Source organism: Salvelinus sp. IW2-2015, linkage group LG6.2, assembly GCF_002910315.2.
Source record: "Salvelinus sp. IW2-2015 linkage group LG6.2, ASM291031v2, whole genome shotgun sequence".
Taxonomy (NCBI): Eukaryota; Metazoa; Chordata; class Actinopteri; order Salmoniformes; family Salmonidae; genus Salvelinus; species Salvelinus sp. IW2-2015.
Genome location: NC_036846.1, coordinates 17351349 through 17365648, shown reverse-complemented (window position 1 = coordinate 17365648; position 14300 = coordinate 17351349). Strand labels below are relative to the sequence as shown.

Sequence of the window (14300 nt, the reverse complement as noted above, 5' to 3'; positions counted from 1 at the left end):
CAGTTTTAGAAACTTCAGAGCATAATAATATGCATATCTTATATTGTGGGGATGAGTAGAAGGAAGTTGAAATTGGGCACGCTATTTATCCAATAGTGAATTTGCTGCCCCCTATCCTAGAGAAGTTTTAAAGAATAATGAGGAAGCATTGAAAACAAGAAATTCATATGGGGGAGGACATTCATTTTAATAACGAAACTCTTGCATAAAGAGTAACATGAAGTGGGGACCATCTACTTAGATCTTTTTTATTTATGTTGCACTAAAATTCTCATTAATCATGAGTTGCAAATTGGATTGAATTTGAATGCCCAGGTATGTAAATCCCTTATTTTCTAAAGCGATAGGTAAAGAAGGTAATGTGACTTGTTGGACTGTGGGATTTAGAGGCATTAAGATAGACCTGTACCAGTTACATTTATATCCAGATAAAGAGCCTAAATCTTTATAGATGTCATGTCCATATGGTATAGATTTGTGTATCTAATGAGAGGACAGTGCAAGTCTGTGGTTGAGAAGCGGCGGAGTCTATAATATGGAATAGTATGTTGTCCGAGGCCCACCGACCCTTTATGAATCCTGATTGGTCAGGATTAACTAATGATGATATGCAAGTCCCTAGTCTTTTTGACAAGACCTTGGCTAAGTTTAAAATGCGCAGTTCAAAATTGATAAGGCCCTGTAGCTTGAACATTCAAGAGGGTCCTTGCCGCCTTTCAATAGCAAGGAAATAAGAACTGTTTTTTTTGGTCGCTATGGAATGTCCCAATCTCCAGCAAGTGGTTTATTAAGTCTAGTATTACAGATATGACTAAATTCGACACAGCCAACAATAATTCAAGAGGGATATCATCCAAAGCTGGAGACTTGGATTTTGACATTGGTAGTCTTCAGTTCACTTGTTAAATCCACTCCAGTTAGTGTAGATGAAGGGGAGACAGGTAAAGAAGGATTTTTAAGCCTTGAGACAATTGAGACATGGATTGTGTATTTTGTCTTATCAAGAAAGGCTGATTGTTATGGCTGCAATAACAACAGGCACAAAAACTCTTCTAAGGAGTTACTTTGAACCCGGTATTACCCTTTACAGATGTTGGTTGTTTATGTACTTGGACATTGCACAGCTGGAAAGAGCCACTGTCAGAATACGTGGGGCCAAGCCCACAACTCATTCATTTGGTCACATGCTATCTCCCACTTGCAAGAGCTAATTTAAAAACAATGTTTGGTTTGGTGGATGGGAGATAGCACTGCCCGGCGCTGTCATTTTTCTGTTTTCTATGCCACTCTGGGTTGGTAGCCTTTGAGAATGAGATTTGAATGGACCGACTGAATTTGGAAATACTTAAACATATTCGTCTTTAATCTGTTTCGTTTTGTCCTTTTCATTTGTATGGTGTTGTTTTTGTTTTTAAAACTTTTGTTTTTCCCCCTACTGAACTGTACATACAGTGTGTGTGTGTATGTATTGTATCTTGAAACTGTAATTGTTTAGCACATGCAAAAATAAAAATTAATAAATAATTGTTCACAAAAAATATATTATAATTTCTTTGCATGCTTTCTATCTGTTTTTGGTCCTTTAAGTTGAAACTGTTTTTCCATCCCGAAAATGACCACTTAGATGGCCCGCCTAAGAATTTTGCATACAGAAAAAATTGTGTAATTAGCTCCAATGACTGTAGTTTCCTCCATATTAAAGGAATAGTTTGAGATTTTAGCAATGAAGCCCTTTCTCTACTTCCCCAGAGTTGAAAGAAGAGGAACAGCTAACCTGCTAACTGTTCCTGTAGACTTCCAGTCATTGTGCTAATGCTAGTTAGTATTGACTCGTGAAACTACCTATATAATACCTTCATACTGAACACAGAGACATAAAAATGCTATCTACAATGTTATTCTGTTGCAGCTAGCACATAACCCCCATTTGTAAAAATCCTCCCAAAATATTTTTATCACAGAACCCCTGCAGTACCTCCTCGGACCCCAGTTTAATTAGACCTACAGTTGCATAGTGCAGAACTACAAGATGCAAAACCGCATATAGCAAGCTAAGCCCTGTGAGTTTAATTGTCCAATCATGTTGCCTTCTCTGTGTATAGGAACCCCCCCCCTAGTCCTTCTTTAAAAATATAATTAATATGAACAGTACATGGTTGCTGCAGTTTGACAGGGTTTTCATCCTCCCCAAGGCCAGGAGTTTTCCAGGAGTTTTTTAAACCATATGACCTGATTAGAAAAAATTGTAAACATTTAAAATGGTATCAATTTTAGATAAAACTATACTAAATATAATCACCTCACCAAATAACTGATTAAAACACTATTTCGCAAAGGTCTACAGTAGCCTCACCAGCACTCTGTAGGGTAGCACCATGGTGTAGCCGGTTGACAGCTAGCTTCCGTCCTCTGGGTACATTGACTTCAATACAAAACCTAGGAGGCTCATAGTTCTCACCACATTCCATAGACTTACACAGTAATTATGACAACTTCTGGAGTACGTCCTCCAGCCTATCAGAGCTCTTGTAGCATGAACTGACATCTTTTCCACCCAATCAAAGGATCAAAGAATTACTCTAGTACTGAAAGCATAAGCTACGGCTAGCTAGCACTGCAGTGTATAACATGTGGTGAGTAGTTGACTCAAAGAGAGAGGACAATAGTTGAACAGTTTTGAACAAATTAATTCCTTCCAAAATTAAGGAGATGCAATAGAGAGAGAAATAGAGAGAGAGATTTCGTCATTCTTTTTCACTTTCAGTTTCAGTTATTTAGCTAGCAAATGCAGCTAGCTAGTTTAGCCTACTGAAACACCCTGCTTAAACAGCAGGATGCTATGTTAGGTAGCTGGCTATGACTTTCCATCACAACACTGGAACTCTTCCAAGTCAAGGTAAGCTTTTGGTATTACTAATGTATTGCCTCCGGGGCCCGCCGGTATAACTGCTTACTGACTGTACAGTAACGTTACTGCATGATTGTAGCGCGTTTACTAGCGCATTAGTTCTATTAGCAATGCTGACTATGACGTTACTTTAGCTAATATGCTGACAACGATGTCGGCTATGTACAGTGGTGTGCCTTGGAAAGTTTTTTTTTCTTGGTCACATACAGCTGATGTGTTGTGTGTTTAATTCCACAAGCAAATGGAAGAGGTGAGAGGAAGAGAGTTGCGAGAAGGAATACAACGTGGCTGCCATGAAAGTAAACTGTGTTTACGCGTGATCGGGGGTATTCATTCCGCCGATTCTGTTGAAAAACATTTCTTAAACGGAAGCAAACGGAACAAAAGGTGGATAAACATACCTGCATTTGTCCAAAATAAACTCTTGTTTGCAACTGTTGGACTAATGATTACACCCTATATCAGCTAGATGCAGGCAAGAGTGTGCAAGGTGATATTGAATGTCACTGTCTATCTACCTACGTTGTAAACTTTAATTCATAAGTTGTAGCAACCTCATGATGGGTATAGGTCAAATTTAAGTATTATGTAGTAGCCTTATTAATACCTATCGCTGTTGCATTTCAGGATATGGTTGTTCACTTTTACACACCGCATAACCCCCTACTGTTATTCTCTAAGCTGTTTGAGATGCATGTAAATCATGTTTACCRTCTGACAAAACAAATCACATCATCGTGTCATCAAACTAACATTTTTATCAAAATGCACTTCACCAAACATCTTCAAATAACGACACAAACAGTATGTACGCAGCAAAAAATTACATCAAATGATTGGCTGGTCAAGTAACGGCAGGAGCGTTGGGCCAGTAACCACACGTTCCGTGGTTTGAATACCCGAGCTGACAAGGTGAAAACATCTGTCAATGTGCCATTGAGCAAAGCACTTAACCCTAACTTTCTCCAGGGGCACTGTACTACTATGCTGTATATGATGATAAAACATCATTTTTTTACACAGTAAGACATCAAGTATGGTTGATATCAAGTAAAATAAGAAAATATAAACATACAAACAAATAATCCCAACAATCCTCAAATGAACTAGCCACAACAGAAAGGCACTGCGTAATAATAATTTGGTGGGTGCTTATATTTGTTCTATTTCACACATGTACAAGTGTGTATTAATACACGTGTGAGTTGGAAATGTGGTTTTTGCATACACCCCGGAGAGTGGGATCATAGCTAGGGTCTGCCATTATCAACAGCGAGCCTGGTGCAATTAGGTTTAAGTGCCTTGCTCAAGAGCACATCAACAGATTTTTCACCTTGTCAGCTCGGGATTCGACTAGAGACCTTTCGGTTACAGGCCCAATGCTCTAGCCTAGGCTACCTACCACCCCTCCCACGTGAAGGTATACTCATAAAAACACTATTACCCCTGCCAACTGCTGGAAGTTCATTATGTTTACCAGGGTCGTGTTCATTAGGTACCAAACAGAAAAATGCAGATTGTAGCGGGGAGGGACTACCTAGACTTGGGCATAAGAAATTGTTTAATTGTTGGGCCTTGATTATTCTTTAAGTTCAAACAAAGAGCACGGAATACTAAATTAAAACTGAATACACATTGGTTGAGAATTTTCAGTTGGTTCACATGGAAAACAAACAACAACCCCCTGATAGCTCCTGAAATCATCTGGTATGACGATGCCCATACAGAAAGTATGGTAATATATACAATCTATTTATAGAATTGCCCAAACAAGGAACAAAAGAGAGAAAAGAAAAAGGCAGAAGGAGATGGAAAGTGTTCAGCAGACCCTGATATCCTCCCTGGGGCACGTTCAGCAGACCACAACATTTAGGAACTTTCCGGGAAGAAATGTACAACATAGAACAAACATGCCTCTCCGAACACGTTGACCGAGGAATCATGTTGGCTATTCATGGCATTTCTATTTGCAACTTTCAACAACATTTGGCAACTGAACGTGGCCCTGGGTAGTAGTCTTGGTTGATTGACAGCAGAGTTAACCAGTTAGAGGCTCTGAGAACGGTTCAGTCCGCCAATGTGATGGACTAACAGCCAATCCCCTGGCACCTTTGGACTGATACTCCTCTGGGACTCCCAGTGTTCTATCTCATGAGGCGTTGCAGAGTCGAGCACAGAGCAGAGCAGTTATAGAGGTCTCTGTCACCCTCTCTGTCACGTACACAGAGGCTGTATCCTCAGTGTCCTCATAATGGAGCCTAATGCTGTTTCTTCTGTGTCTCTGTGATATCCGCTGTGTGTCTGTAATGCTCTATTTGGTCTTGATTCCCTCGAAACCACAGAACTTCCAGCGTTTCTCCAGGCTGGCGCCCACCCCTGTCAGCTCCTGTCTGAAGGTACTGGGCAGCCGACCCAGTAGAGCCCCCACCTGTCCGGTGTTAATCTGAAACACACACACACACTCTATAAATACACAGATTTGATACATACACTGACACACATCCACAGATACAATCACAATACAAACACAACACACAGATTTGATACACAATCCTACAAACTCAAAGAGCCCCACATCTCAGAAGAACTGATCTGAGTGACAAACGCCAACACCAACACAATACACATCACAAGATGAATGCATACAAGGCCCTCCCCCGCCCTCCTTTTGGCAAATCTGACCATGACCCCATCTTGTTGCTCCCCTCGTATAGTCAGAAACTAAAACAGGAAGCGCCTGTGCTATCTATTGCTGGTCTGACCAATCGGATTCCATGCTTCAGGATTGCTTCGATCACATGGACTGGGATATGTTCCGGGTTGCCTCAGATAATAACATTGACGTACAGTATACTCTGACTCGGTGAGCGAGTTTATAAGGAAGTGTATAGGAGATGTTGTACCCACTGTGACTATTAACACCTTCCCTAACCAGAAACCGTGGATTGATGGCATCATTCGCGCAAAACTGAAAACACATACCATCACATTTAATCATGGCAAGGCGACTGGAAATATGGCCGAATTTAAACAGTGTAGTTATTCCATCCGTAAGGCAATCAATCAAGCAAAGTGTCAGTATAGAGACGAAGTGGAGTCGCAATTCAATGGCACAGACACGAGACGTATGTGGCAGGGTCTACAGACAATCTCAGATTACAAAAAGAAAACCAGCCCGTTGCAGACATCGAGGTTTTGCTGCCAGAGAAATTAAACAACTTCTTTGCACGCTTTGAGGACAATACAATGCCACTGACGCGGCCCGCTACCAATGACTGTAGTCTCTCCTTCTCCTTGGCCGACATGAGTAAACATTTAAACGTGTTAACCCTCGCAAGGCTGCCAGCCCAGACGGCATCTCTAGCCTTGTCCTCAGAGCATGTGCAGACCAGCTGGCTGGTGTGTTTGCGGACATATTAAATCAATCCCTATCCCAGTCTGCTGTCCCCACATGCTTCAAGATGGGCACTATTGTTCCTGTTCCCAAGAAAGCTAAGGTAACTGAACTAAATGACTATCGCCCCGTTGCACTCACTTCTGTCATCATGAAGTGCTTTGGGAGACTAGTCAAGGATCATACCACCTCCACCCTACCTGTCACCATAGACCCACTTCAATTTGCTTACCGCCCCAATAGGTCCACAGACGATGCAATCGCCATCACACTGCACATTGCCCTATCCCATCTGGACAAGAGGAATACCTGTGTAAGAATAATGTTCATTGACTACAGCTCAGCATTCAATACCATAGTACCCTCCAAACTCATCATTAAGCTTGAGACCCTGGGTCTTGACCCCGCCCTGTGCAACTGGGTCCTGGACTTCCTGACGGGCCGCCCCAAGGTGGTGAAGGTAGGAAACAACATCTCGACTCTGCTGATCCACAACACTGGGGTCCCACAAGGGTGCGTTCTCAGCCCCCTTCTGTACTCCCTGTTCACCCACGACTGCGTGGCCATGCACACCTTCAACTCAATCATCAAATTTGCAGACGACACAACAGTGGTAGGCTTGATTACCAACAACAACGAGACAGCCTACAGGGAGGAGGTGAGGGCCCTCGGAGTGTGGTGTCAGGAAAATAACCTCTCACTCAATGTCAGCAAAACAAAAGAGATGATCGTGGACTTCAGGAAACAGCAAAGGGAGCACCCCCCCTATCCACATTGACGGGACAGCAGTGGAGAAGGTAGAACTTTTTAAGTTCTTCAGTATACATATCACAGACAAACTGAAATGGTCCACGCACACAGACAGTGTTGTGAAGAAGGTGCAACTACGCCTCTTCAACCTCAGGAGGCTGAAAGAATTTGGCTTGTCACCAAAAACCCTCACTAGCTTTTACAGGTGCACAATTGAGAGCATCCTGTCGGGCTGTATCACAGACTGGTATGGGAACTGCACCGCCCACAACTGCAAGGCTCTCCAGAGAGTGGTGCGGTCTGCACAACGCATCACATGGGGCACACTACCTGCCCTCCAGGACACCTACAACACCCGATGTCACAGGAAGGCCAAAAAGATCATCAGGGACAATAACCACTCGAGCCACTGCATGTTCACCCTGCTTCTGTCCAGAAGGCGAGGTCAGTACAGGTGCATCAAAGCTGGGACAGAAAGATTGAAAATTAGCTTCTATCTCAAGGTCATTAGATTGTTAAACAGCCACCACTAGCACAGAGAGGCAGCTGCCTACCTACAGACTTGATATCATTGGCCACTTTAATAAATGGAACACTAGTCACTTTAATAATGCCACTTTAAGAATGTTTACATATCTCACATTACTCATCTCATATGTATATAATGTATACTATATCCTTCACTGTCCATTGCATCTTAGCTGCTCTGTCACTGCTCATCCAAATATTTTATACTTATATATTCTTATCCCATTCCTTTACTAGATTGTGTGTATAAGATTTTGTTGTGGAATTTGTTAGATATTGGGTTTTGTTGTGGAATTGTTAGATATTACCTGTTAGATACTGCTGTACTGTCGGATGTAGAAACATTTCAGAAGCATTTCGCTACACTCGCAATAACATCTGGTAACCATGTGTTTGTGACCAATAACATTTGATTTGATTTGACAAACCCACACCTACAGTTGAAGTCAGAAGTTTACATACACTTATGTTGGAGTCATTAAAACTAGTTTTTCAACCACTCCACAAATTTCTTGTTAAAAAAACTATAGTTTTGGCAAGTCGGTTAGGACATCTACTTTGTGCATGACACAAGTAATTTTTCCAACAATTGTTTACAGACAGATTATTTCACTTATAATTCACTGTATCACAATTCCAGTGGGTCAGAAGTTACATTACACTAAGTTGACTGTGCCTTTAAACAGCTTGGAAAATTCTAGAAAATGATGTCATGGCTTTAGAAGCTTCTGATAGGCTAATTGACATAATTTGAGTCAATTGGAGGTGTACCTGTGGATGTATTTCAAGCCTACCTTCAAACTCAGTGCCTCTTTGCTTGACATCATGGGAAAATCAAGAGAAATCAGCCAAGACCTCAGAAAAAAAATTGTAGACCTCCACAAGTCTGGTTCATCCATGGGAGCAATTACCAAATGCCTAAAGGTACCACGTTCATCTGTACAAACAATAGTACGCAAGTATAAACACCATGGGACCACGCAGCCGTCATACCATTCAGGAAGGAGAAGCGTTCTGTCTCCTAGAGATGAACGTCCATTGGTGCGAAAAGTGCAAATCAATCCCAGAACAACAGCAAAAGACCTTGTGAAGATGCTGGAGGAAACAGGCACAAAAAGTATCTATATCCACAGTAAAACGAGTCCTATATCGACATACCTGAAAGGCCGCACAGCAAGGAAGAAGCCACTGCTCCAAAACCGCTATTAAAAATCCAGTCTACGGTTTGCAACTGCACATGGGGACAAAGATCGTACTTTTTGAAGAAATGTCCTCTGGTCTGATGAAACAAAAATAGAACTGTTTTGCACATAATGACCATCGTTATGTTTGGAGGAAAAAGGGGGAGGCTTGCAAGCCGAAGGACACCATCCCAACCGTGAAGCATGGGGGTGGCAGCATCATGTTGTGGGGGTGCTTTGCTGCAGGTGGGACTGGTGCACTTCACAAAATAGATGGTATCATGAGGAAAAAATGATGTGGATATATTGAAACATCATGTCAAGACATCAGTCAGGAAGTTAAAGCTTGGTCGCAGAATGGGACTTCCAAATGGAAAATGACCCCAAGCATACTTCCAGTTGTGGCAAAATGGTTTAAGGACAACAAAGTCAAGGTATGGGAGTGGCCATCACAAATCCCTGACCTCAATCCTGTAGAACATTTGTGGGCAGAACTGAAAAAGCCTGTATGAGCAAGGAGGCCTACAAACCTAACTCAGTTACACCAGCTCTGTCAGGAGGAATGGGCCTACTTATTCACCCAACTTATTGTGGGAAGCTTGTGGAAGGCTACCCGAAATGTTTGACCCAAGTTAAACAATTTAAAGGCAATGCTACCAAATACTAATTGAGTGTATGTAAACTTCTGACCCACTGGGAATGTGATGAAAGAAATAAAAGCTGAAATAAATCATTCTCTCGGCTATTATTCTGACATTTCACATTCTTAAAATAAAGTGGTGATTCCTAACTGAGCTAAGAAGAGGATAACATTTCAGGAATTGTGAAAACTGAGTTAAATGTATTTGTAAACTTCAACTGTATATCCTATATTCATGTATATAGTACTGAAGCACTGGGAGATACAGAGAGATATCCTTTCCTTATGTCTACAGTACTGGAGCTATGGGAGATACAAGGAAATAGCATACACTGTATCTGGAGGGAGTGAGAGGAGAGGAAAGTTAATGGCTTAGCATCAACCCCAACTCAAACCTGAAGCGGAGCCTGCATCAAGGGCCTGAAATTTGATGAGACTGCACAAGAAGACTTTGGCTGCACCATGGGACTCTGCCCGCACTAGGGGATTCAAGGCTGACTGAGCCAGGAGGCTCAAACTGCGCAGTGGGGCTCTGGCATACATCAGGCCCATATGTCAACCCAGTGGGGATGCTTAATCCGTGGACATGGTGTGTGTGTTGGAGCGAGGAGAAAGGAACAGCTTGCTGTTGTGTGTGTGTGTGTGTGTGTCTGTGTGTCTCTGTGTTGTGTGTGTGTGTGTGTGTGTGTGTGGTGGTGTGTGTGTGTGTTGTGTGTGTGGTTGTGTGTGTGTGTGTGTGTGTGTGTGTGTGTGTGTGTGTGTTGTGTGTGTGTGTGTGTGTGTGTGTGTGTGTGTGTGTGTGGTGTTATTTGCAGGCAAGGTGCCAGGATGCCTCTATTGCTCAGCTGGTTGAGTGTGTGATAATGTATTGTAAGGGTGTTTTCATACCTAGCCCTCATAAAAATAACCAATCTCAGGCCTCTTTAAAGTGAACTCTGGGGTAGAAAAAGCAAAATAACTCAGTTCTCTTTGTATTTACACTGCTCTAGCCTTTGAATGAGGACCCAACTCTAACCTCATGACCAAAAACACACATTGCTCTAAATGTCATAACCCTCTGAAGTCTTCAGTGGTCTTATGTGGACTGTGTCAATGTGCATTCCATGGGAAGTTCACCCCTATTGATAAAACTAACACAATGTATGGTTGTATTGGACATGTGAGGCATGCACTTCTATGTTTACGTTCCACTCTCTGGGTGATTCTGACTGTATCTCTCCTAGTTGGGCAGGATAGCAACCCTGATAACGTGCTCTTCAACCCATTAGATATTAATGAAGCGAATGATCAATATAATGATTGTGTTTATCCAGATTCAAATTTCCTGACATTTTCCAGAAATAAGTATCTCATCTCTATACTGTAGCAGTTTATCTAATTCCAAGCTTATTTTCTACCTTACATTTGAACGTTCGCAGTCTTCCTAAAAATCAGGACCACCTTGTTCATTATCTGTCTTCTCTTAGTCATGAGTTTTCCGTTGTTGCCCTTTCAGAATCATGGTTGACTGAAGAGACAACCATGCTTTATGACATGTCTCCTTGTCTTTATAATGCTGTTCACCACTGTAAACCATCAAGTGGGAGGAGGAGTGTCCATTTAGAGAGGACCTTTCACTTACATCTGATAACATTGATGTTGAATCTCTTTTCATATAAATCCCTCCTGTAATTTTTGGGGTGGAAAAAGTGATAATTGGATGCATCTATTGACCCCCCGATTCTGACATTGGCAGTTTCCTTGATATCCTTGCATCAACCTTGGATTTTATTAATAATGAAGATAAAAATGTGTTTTCTATTGGGTGATTACAACATCAATTTATTTAAAAGTGAGAACCACTCACTGACCTCAGATTTTTTGAATACTTTATACTCCAGCTATCTATATACTAGAGGTTGACCGAATAATCGGAATAGCCGATAAATTAGGGCCGATTTCAAGTTTTCTTAACAATCGGTAATCATCGTTGTTGTAATCGGCCATAATCGGTGTACATTGCACTCCACGGGGAGACTGTGTGGCAGGCTGACTACCTGTTACGCGTGTCACGTCTGCTCCCGCTCTTCCCTTCCCCTGGCGCTTGAGGGCGCCAGTTTCCCTGCATCACACGCTCCTGCCATCATCACTCACACCTGTCCTCCCTCGTCACTCGCTTCAGCGTTATTGGACTCACCTGGACTCACTTATCACCTGTTATTTCCTCCCCTATATTTGTCAGTTCCACAGCTCTGTTCCCCGCTGCTGCATTGTATTGTTTTTGTCTTTTTAATTTGTTTCTGACGCTGTTCCTGCATCGTCTCTGTTCGTCATAATTAAATGTTTTACTCCCCGTACCTGCTTCGTCTCTCCAGCGTCATTCCGCGTGACAACGCGAGTGCAGCAAGGAGCCAAGGTAAGTTGCTAGCTAGCATTAAACGTATCTTATAGAAAACAATCAATCTTAACATAATCACTAGTTAACTACACATGGTTGATATTACTAGTTTATCTAGCTTGTCCTGCATTGCATATAATTGATGCGGTGCCTGTTAATTTATCATCGATTCACAGCCTACTTCGCCAAACGGGTGATGATTTAACAAGCGCATTCGCAAAAAAAAGCACTGTCGTTGCACCAATGTGTACCTAACCATAAAAATCAATGCCTTTTTTAAAATCAATACACAAGTATATATTTTTAAACCTGCATATTTAGTTAATATTGCCTGCTAACATTAATTTATTTTAACTAATGAAATTGTGTCACTTCTCTTGCGTTCTATGCAAGCAGAGTCAGGGTATATGCAGCAGTTTGGACTGGCTGGCTCGTTGCGAACTGTGTGAAGACCATTTCTTCCTAACAAAGACCGTAATTCATTTGCCAGAATTATACATAATTATGACATAACATTGAAGGTTGTGCAATGTAACAGCAATATTTAGACTTAGGGATGGCACCCGTTAGATAAAATAAGGAACGGTTCTGTATTTCACTGAAAGAATAAACGTTTTGTTTTCGAAAATGATAGGTTCCGGATTTAACCATATTAATAACCTAAGGCTCGTATTTCTGTGTTATTATATTTAAGTCTATGATTTGATATTTGATAGAGCAGTCTGACTGAGTGGTGGTAAGCAGCAGCAGGCTCGTAAGCATTCATTCAAACAGCACTTTCCTGCATTTGCCAGCAGCTCTTCGCTGTGCATGACTTCAAGCCTATCATCTCACGAGATTCGGCTGGCAATACTATTTACATTTACATTTAAGTCATTTAGCAGACGCTCTTATCCAGAGCGACTTACAAATTGGTGCATTCACCTTATGAAATCCAGTGGAACAACCACTTTACAATAGTGCATCTAACTMTTTTAAGGGGGAGGGGTGGGGTTAGGAGGATTACTTTATCCTAGGTATTCCTTAAAGAGGTGGGGTTTCAGGTGTCTCCGGAAGGTGGTGATTGACTCCGCTGACCTGGCGTCGTGAGGGAGTGCCTATAAGAACATTCAATAGTCAAAGGTATATGGAATACAAAATGGTATAGAGAGAAATAGTCCTATAATTCCTATAATAACTACAACCTAAAGCTTCTTACCTGGGAATATTGAAGACTCATGTTAAAAGGAACCACCAGCTTTGATATGTTCTCATGTTCTGAGCAAGGAACTTAAACATTAGCTTTTTTACATGGCAAATATTGCACTTTTACTTTCTTCTCCAACTTTTTTTTTGCATTATTTAAACCTAATTGAACATGTTTCATTATTTATTTGAGACTAAATTGATTTTATTGATGTATTATATTAAGTTAAAATAAAAGTGTTCATTCAGTATTGATGTAATTGTCATTATTACAAATATATATATAAAAATCGGTCGATTAAATCAGTATGGTCTTTTTGGGTCCTCCAATAATCGGTATCGGCGTTGAAAAATCATAATCGGTCGACCTCTACTATATACCCTCATTTATAGGTCCACAGGAGTGACCAGTTCATCTGCTACCCTTATTAATATTTTTTTTTACATTCTTTGAATAATGTGGCTAATACAAATATACTTTATACTGACATTTCTGACCACTTTCCAATTCCCCACACCTCGTTGGCAGAAATAAACAGATGGGAATGATTAGTAGCATTAAATGTAGAATATTTAACAAATGTAATTGTGAGCACTATAAGATGCTTCAGTTTGATCCTCCTGATGTAATGGAGGTGATGGAGGTAATTGGTCATTTAAAGATATCAGCAGCAGGTCATGATGAGATTGGTGCCTCTTTGGTGAAACCAGTGTCTTCCTCGATTACTGAGCCTCTAACGTATATCTTCATCTATGCAAACTGGTATTGTTCCTGAAGATTTGAAAATTGCCAAAGTTATACCCCTCTATAAATCTGGGATCTTTAACAAATTATCGGCCAATATCTGCACTACCATGTTTTTCTAAAATCCTAGAAAAATGGTGGATAAGAGAATGTTGAAACATTTAAATCAACACTGTATTCTATATGAGCACCAATAAGGTTTTCGTAAAAACCTACTCCACAGATATGTCTCTTTTGCAACTTGTGGATAGAAGCTTTACAGCCCTTAACAACAATGAATACGCTCTTGGAATCTTTTTAGATTTATCCAAAGCGTTTGACATGGTTGATCATGAAATATTACTCTCTGAATTGTATTATTACGGTTTCCATGATTATATATATTATTTATTATATAATTATGTTTATGATAGAGAACAATGTGTTTATGCAAATGGCCGTGTATCTACCAGGGTCAAGTCATCCTGCGGTGTGCCACAAGGTTCTATAATTGGACCTTTGTTATTCCTAATTTATACCAATGAACTTGCTGCTATGTCTTCTACCATACTTCCCCTTCTCTTTGCTGATGACACCAATTTGATTTTATCGC

The 14300-nt window shown here is 41.0% G+C and overlaps 1 long non-coding RNA gene across 1 annotated transcript in view; it reads right to left on the bottom strand.

Annotated features, from left to right (window-relative positions):
- Positions 1-3655: 3655 nt before the first annotated feature.
- Positions 3656-14300, bottom strand: part of LOC111965894 (uncharacterized) — a 31289-nt gene continuing 20644 nt past the window's right edge. Inside the window, exon 4 of the long non-coding RNA XR_002877577.3 lies at positions 3656-5351. This is a non-coding gene — a long non-coding RNA (uncharacterized lncRNA). The remainder of the gene's footprint in view (positions 5352-14300) is intronic.